Source organism: Lutra lutra, chromosome 10, assembly GCF_902655055.1.
Source record: "Lutra lutra chromosome 10, mLutLut1.2, whole genome shotgun sequence".
In the NCBI taxonomy this organism is placed as follows: domain Eukaryota; kingdom Metazoa; phylum Chordata; class Mammalia; order Carnivora; family Mustelidae; genus Lutra; species Lutra lutra.
In genome coordinates, this window is record NC_062287.1 from 26,185,036 (window position 1) to 26,192,746 (window position 7,711).

The 7,711-nt window shown below is 34.7% G+C and overlaps 1 non-coding gene across 1 annotated transcript; it reads left to right on the forward strand.

Annotated features, from left to right (window-relative positions):
• The first annotated feature begins 1,277 nt into the window (after nucleotides 1-1,277).
• LOC125080219 (U6 spliceosomal RNA) lies at nucleotides 1,278-1,384 on the forward strand. The gene has a single exon (XR_007121253.1). It is a non-coding gene; the product is annotated as a U6 spliceosomal RNA (small nuclear RNA).
• The last annotated feature ends 6,327 nt before the right edge of the window (nucleotides 1,385-7,711 follow it).

Here is a 7,711-nt window from a genome sequence, read left to right on the forward strand (position 1 = left end):
AAAGATGTGATGTAACAGAGGATAAAGCAAAGAGGGCCACTGAATCTTAAAGAAGCTTAGAAGAAGGTGGGGACACTTGTGTGCACATGGAAGAAGGGTGTAAGGGAAAAATAGAGGCTGCACAATGGACTTTGAGCAGTTTGGTTGTGGGTGATGAACTGGGTATCCTTTTGATACGTGCTTTTAAAAAAATTAACACATAATGTATTATTTGTTTCAGGGGTACAGGTCTGTGCTTCATTGGTCTTACACAATTCACAACGCTCACCATAGGATGTAGGGGTTGTGATTACTTTTGACTATTGGGGTAGTCCTTTTTCTACATGATTCTAAGCAGAAGATTGAGTTTATTAAGGTTCCAACTTTAATGTTTCTCAGCTAATTTTGTCACCTTGAATGTACACATGAAATGTGACTTGAGCAAAGGTTGGTTTGCAAGGCAGAGCATGATTTGGGGGCAGTGAGAAAATGGAGTTGGCCAGTTTTATGTTCAACTTTGTGAAAGGCAAGATTGGAGGGGCTTATTAGATACAGGTTATGGAAGGCCTGGAAAAAATGTGAAATGAAATCCTTACTAGCCAGATTTGTTGTACATTAATTCTCTCTCTGAAAGAAATTTTAGAAAATACAGAAAATTAAGGGGCACCTGGGTGGCTCAGTGGGTTAAGCCTCTGCCTTCGGCTCGGGTCATGATCTCAGGGTCCTGGGATCGAGCCCCGCATCGGGCTCTCTGCTCAGCAGTGAGCCTGCTTCCTCCTCTCTCTGCCTGCCTCTCTGCCTACTTGTGATCTCTCTCTCTCTGTCAAATAAATAAATAAAATTTTAAAAAAAAAGAAAATACAGAAAATTAAGACAATAGAAAGTATTCATACCTCTCTTGTGTGAAAATGACAATTTTAAAGGATATTTTATTCTAGCCTTCTGTATTGGTGCATGTATATATGAGTGTAAAAACTTCATAGTATGATTAATAATTGAAATTATACTATCCATAACTTTTTATAACCTATTAAAAGAATTCCATGAACACTTTCTTATTAAATAATCTTTTCAAAATGACTTTGGGTGGCACACAGTAGTCTATCATATGGGTGTGTTATGAATTACTTAACTATTTCCTTTTAGACTTTATTTGAACTATTTTCCCATTTCCGTAATGGACCTTATTATTAGCTATTTCTTTTTTAAAAATTCTATATCATTAACATTCATGTATTAAATCTGTAACTGATAAATTTTCCAGAATTAGAAGTACTGATCAAAAGTAATGAGCACTTGTGCTCACTTTGGCAGCACATCTAATGAAATTGGAATGATACAGAGGAGATCAACATGGCTCCTGTGCAAGGATGACACACAAATTTATGAAGCATTCCATATTTTGGGATGTTAACTAGACTTACTGTGGTGATCACTTCATAATATATATAAATATCAAATCATTATGCTGTATACCTGAAACTAGTATGATGTTTTATGTCAATTATACCTCAATTAAAAAAAAACATAATGAACAATTTTAGAGTTCTGGGTAGATATGACAAATGGCCTGTCAGGTTTTAACCCCTTTGTATGCCTTGCATTAAAGGATCAAATTTCCTATTTCATTGCTTTCTCTCCACTACTAGGAATTAGCTTTTAAAACATGAAAAAGAATATCTCATAATTTTAATTTGCATGTCTTGGTTATTAGTGAGTTCCGACATTTCTCATGTGTTTATCAGCTATTTTTCTCTTAAAAATTAAATTCATGTGTTCAGTTTATCTTTCCATTCTGTCTTCATCATTTACGACAGCTTGGACCCAACACAGAGGGATAACTAAATAAATATTTTTACAAGTAACTGAAAATCCATATGGACTTTCACCCAGGAACCAATAATGCATAGTTTGTTGCTGCTCCTCTTCTATTAATCTTCTTAAATTTAATTATTTCTCCTGTGAAATGTAGTATTCAGGGAAAATGTGATTTTTTTCTCCCTGCTCTCTAGAGTCCTAAGAGACATTCTCTCAGTTGAAACTTCTCTCTTCGTTTTCACTGTATATCATACATCACCAGCAGGAACCCTTAGGTTATGGGAGGGCAGTGTATGGACTACATATTTATCGAACTCTAATTGTACGACTAAATGAATGCACCAGCCATGCAAATACAAATGTAAGTCTTAAAAATAATAATTTACATAATTAGTTGACAAGAAGGCTTGAGCTATTATTTAAGTTCATATATAACCTTACATCGTCAAGTGTTCATTTATGCTCTGTTCTTTCCAGCATGATTGAGCTGTTTGGTAGTTTTATTTATGACTCATGCTTAGATTCATTTTGCAGCGCTGATAATGTTGAGATAATGGGAATTTATAGTTAGCTCTGACAAGAGGCCATAAAACAAATGACTGGATGTTTTCTCTATTGCCACGGGCTCGATTTATAACATAAAGTACTTAATAATTGTTATTAATGAACCCACTGTGGTTGGTATATAGATACAGCTGGAAATCACATCTGTTATCAGACAGCCTGGGTTGAGTAAAGTACAAACACTGCAGGGAATTAATAGCAACAAAAGGAAATGACATCACAGAGCCATAGGAAGTGCCCATAGATGTTAGCTACACGAAGGCAGAAGAGATTTAGGATAGATTTTAGGAGAAATGACAGAGAATTTGATGCTCTTTAAAATTTTTCTTCCATAGGGATCCAAAATATCTTTAATTATGAGCTAGAGGTCCAGTATCAATCCATATATTAAATATTAGTAAAGTTTACATCTTATTTTTTAGATCAAAATAAATAAAAATAGTCCAAATTCAGCCTACCAACTTACCTTTCGAGGCTTCTCTTCTGCAGCATTTTTTGAAACATTCTGTCTTATTCAAATTGGGTTATTTGTCTTTGTTTTTATAGACTTATGCTTACCTTAAGTTGCTATTTCCAGCTGAGGCCATTCCGAACTATTTAAAGACAGAAAGAACTACTTGTACTTATTTCCTCTCTCTCTCTCTATCATCTATTCTCATTTGTCTCCATTCTCAATTTTCATTCTCCCCATTCACCATTGGTAAACATTGTGATACATATTATATGCATTATTTGATTATATTTGAAGTATATTTGCTTGTTTGATTATATGCTTTTTGTGTGTGTGACTTTTTTTTAAATTTGTGGAAGTTGTGGTAAATCACAGATCTCAATTTACTTCTTTTACTTAGCAGTGAAGTGTCAGCCATGATACTCCCTGAATATCTAGTCCATTTTTTGTAAATGTTTCATAAGACTCCATGTGTATCCACCAAAATTGACTGTCTACTCTCCAGTCAGTGAGGGGCACTCAGCTTTCTCTGAATCCCTATCACAATAAACAAGGTAATGATTGGCATTTTTATGTATGTCCATGTGGATCAATGGGAGAATTTCTTTAGGCTACATACCTAAGAGTGTATTTCCTGGGTCATACCTGTGTGGTGTGTGTGTGTAGACTTGATTAGAATAAACGCTGACAGATAGCTCTTGAAAATGTTCCACCATTCTCCTAGCAGGAGTGACGGTTCCTATATCCTCACATACAATTAATAATTGGCCTCACCTAGTTTTACATTTTAAGCAAATTAACGGGGATAAGATAATATTTCATGACTGTTTTCATTTGCTTCTATGATTACTACTGAGTTTGAATATCTTTTGGTTTGTTTATTGCTTTTGGAGTTCATTATATTTTAATTGCCTTTTCACATGTGTGCCCATTTTTTTCCCTCTTGAATTATTTAACTCTTAGGGACTTAAAGGAATTCTTTGTATATTTTTGCATTGTCAGTTTTGATATTGTGAATTTTTTCTTACTGTCTATCACTTCTCTATTAACTCTATCCATACTATTCCTCATTAAACAAAAATATTTAATTTTTATGTTAGTTTATTTAACACATTTTTGCCTGAGGATTTGTGCTCCTCAAATATTTTTTTCTTCAAGTATTTATTTTATTTTATTTATTTATTTTTAAAGATTTTATTTATTTATTTGACAGAGAGAGATCACAAGTAGCAGAGAGGCAGGCAGAGAGAGAGGAAGGGAAGCAGGCTCCGTGTTGAGCAGAGAGCCCGATGTGGGATTCCATCCCAGGACCCTGAGATCATGACCTGAGCCAAAGGCAGCGGCTTAACCCACTGAGCTGCCCAGGTGTCCTCTTCAAGTATTTTAAAGACAATTCTTCTTTACCTCTAAATCACAAATATATATTCTGACATTTTCTTTTATTGATTTTCTATTTTATCTTTGATTAATCTGTCTGGATTCTACTTTTATACATGATGTATTTAGGGATCCAGTTTTCCTTTTTAATGTCATATACAAAACAATTTATCCTTCCACTTTTGATTTGTGGTGCTATATTTCCATATTTATCATATATTAAATTCTAACCTAAACAAGGTCTTTCTCTGAGTTCACTGTTTTGTTTCATTGATCTGTCAGTCTGTTTTTATATCAAAACCTATCTATTTTATTACTGTGTGTTAGATCAGGCAGATCACCATGGACCCTGAACATCCTTGAACTTCCTGCCGCTGGGCCAAACTGAACTGTAAGGCTTATTTGTCCCCCACCCTGAGCAGTTTCTGTAGCGGGTCACATAGGCAGACAAGTAGGCCAAGCGACCACAGCATGACTCCTTGTCACTCTCTGGTTTGGGTGAAGGGAAGAGAGAGGGAGATATTGTTTTGTTTACTGCTTACTACAGAAGGTGCTGTGACCATCTGGTAGTGCTGTTTGGGCCACTGTCGTGCACCACTTTTATTGCTCTCAGTGCTGAGTGTATAATTAGTAATGATGGTTTATATGCTTATGCTGTGAACCCTCATAAAATTCAAGGGAGATTGTCCCAATTGGGAAGAGTCACTGTTAGAGAAATGATAGTGGATACAACAGACCACCAATTAGGCTTTCGGCTTCCTCTCATGTTTTACAATGGAAACTATAAACTTCCGGAATGAGTAAAGGAAATCACAGTCTTGGCGTCTGTAAACTTCAAAGACCCTTTTGAACTACAGATATCTGCTATTAATAACTATGCTGATTGGAACCAATACTGGTGACTGTTCTGCCAACACTTGAATGTGTATTCTGCTATTTTGGGATAAAATATTCATTAAAACCAATTATGTCAAGTTGGTCGATAGTACTGTTCAAGTCTTTATGTCTACTAATTTTCTATCTATCTTGTCTATCAATTACTCATTGAGGAGTATTATTTCCCATTATAATTGTAGATTTGTCCATTTCTCATTTCAGTTCTATTTGTTTTTGCTTCATATATTTTGAATCTGTTATTAGAAGCATACAGATTTAAATGTGCTATTTTTTAACAAATTGACAACTTTATTATTAGGAAATACTCTTTTTTATCTCTGGTGATAACACTTCTTATGAAGTCTTCCTTATCTGATATTATCTTAGTCATCCCAGCTTGTTTACAATTAATGTTTATTGGCATAACTGTTTCTGTCTTCCACTTCTAACTTATCAATGTTTTTATATTTAAGGTGGTTTTCTTGCAGATTGCATTTAACTGATTTTCTTAAGTCCAATTTGAGACTCTCTGGCTTTAAATTGGAGTATATAGACCAATGGTCAAAAAAGTATTTTTGAAATGGCCAGATGGCAATATTTTATGCTTTTGGATCAAGTAGTCTCTGTTGAAACTGCTAAACTCTCCTATTATAGCATGAAAGCTGCATAGACCACACACATAAATGAATGGGCATGGCTGTGTTTGTTCTGATACAATTATTAACAAAATCACAATGGGCTATATTTGGCCCATGGGTCATAGTTTGCTGATCCATGGTTTATACCTTTTATGTTTAAAATAAATATTTATAGGTCTGGGTTACATCATCCAACTTGTTTTCTATTTGTCTCGTGTTATTCATTCATTTCCATTTGCTTTCCTCTTCTTTTCCCACCTTCTATTGGATTGAGGGTTTTTAAGATTCCATTTTACATCCTTTTTTTTTTAAACATATTAGGTGAAAAAAAAACTTCTTTGTGTTTTACATTTTAAGTGACTGTTGTATGGTTTATAATATACATCTTTACCTTTTCACAGTCTACTTTAAAATAACAGTATAACACTTTATAGATTAAGATTATTTTTTTTAAAGGTTTTATATTTATTCTCTTAGGAGAAGGAGACAAGTAGACTCCCTGTTAAGCGGGGAGCCTGATGTGGGGCTCAATCCCAGGGCACCGAGACCATAACCTGAGTTGAAACCAAGGCTGGATGCTCAAATGATTGAGCCACCCAGGCGCCCATATAGATTAAGATTCTTTTTGTTGTTGTTGTTTAAAAGATTTGTATTTATTTATTTGACACAGAGAGAGAGATCACAAGTAGGCAGAGAGACAGGCAGAGAGAAAGGGGGAAGCAGGCTCCCCGCTGAGCAGAGAGACCAATGCAGGGCTCGAACCCAGGACCCTGAGATCATGACCCCAGCTGAAGGCAGAGGCTTAACCCACTGAGCCACCCAGGTGCCCCTAGATTAAGATTTTTAAGTACTCTCACTTTCTACCCTGTCATTTGTGCTATTTTTGTCATACCTTTTACCTCTATGTGTGTTATGCTGTGTGCATTGCAACCACTTTTTTCCCAGATTTTTTGAAATATAAATGACAAATTTTTAATATATTTAAGGTGTACAGTGTGATGATTTGTTATATACATATATTGCGAGAAGATTCCCATACCATCAAGTTAATTAACACCTCACATATTTATCTTTTTTTAGGGGGAATGAGAATACTTGAGTTCTATTCTCTTAGCAAATTTCAATTATACGTATTTATCAACTAAAGTGATCATGTTACTCATTGGATTCTCAGACCTTATTCTCCTTATAATTGAAGGTTTGTATAATTTTACATAATTTTACCTATTTCCACCACCAACACCCCCCAAGTCCCTGGCAACCACCATTCTACTCTCTATTTCTATTAGTTCAACATTCTTTTTAAGGTTTCACATGTATGTCATATTATGCAGTTTTTGTCTTTCTCTGTCTGGCTTATTTCATTTAGCATAATACCCTTTAAGTTCATCCATATTGTCATAAATGGCAAGATTACCCACTCCCATCTTTTCTTTTTTTTTTTAAGGCTGAAGCCATTCCATTGTGTGTGTGTGTCTCTCTCTGTGTGTACTGTTTATATATATATATATATACACACACATATATATATACACACACATTATGTATGTATATATTTATATATGTGTACTACATATATGTGATATGTATATATATGTGTATATATATATATATATATATATATATATATCTGCTAATGGACACTCAGGTTGTTTCCATATCTTGGCTATTGTAAATAATGCTGCAACAAACATGAGAGTACAAAGATGTCTTCAAGATAGGATTTTGTTTCCTTTGGATATCTAGAAGTGGGGTTGCTAGATCATGTGGTAGTTTTTCTTTTAATTTCTTGAGGAACCTCCATACTGTTTTCTAAAGTGGCTGCACAGTTTACATTCCTGCCACAGAGTATAGGGCTCACTATTCTGCATATCTTTGCTAGCATTTGTTACCTTTTTTCTTTTTGATAATAGACATGCTAACAGTTATGAGATGGTATCTCATTGCAGTTTTGATTTACATTTTCCTGATGATGAGTGACATTGAGCACTTTTTCCTGTATTGGTTG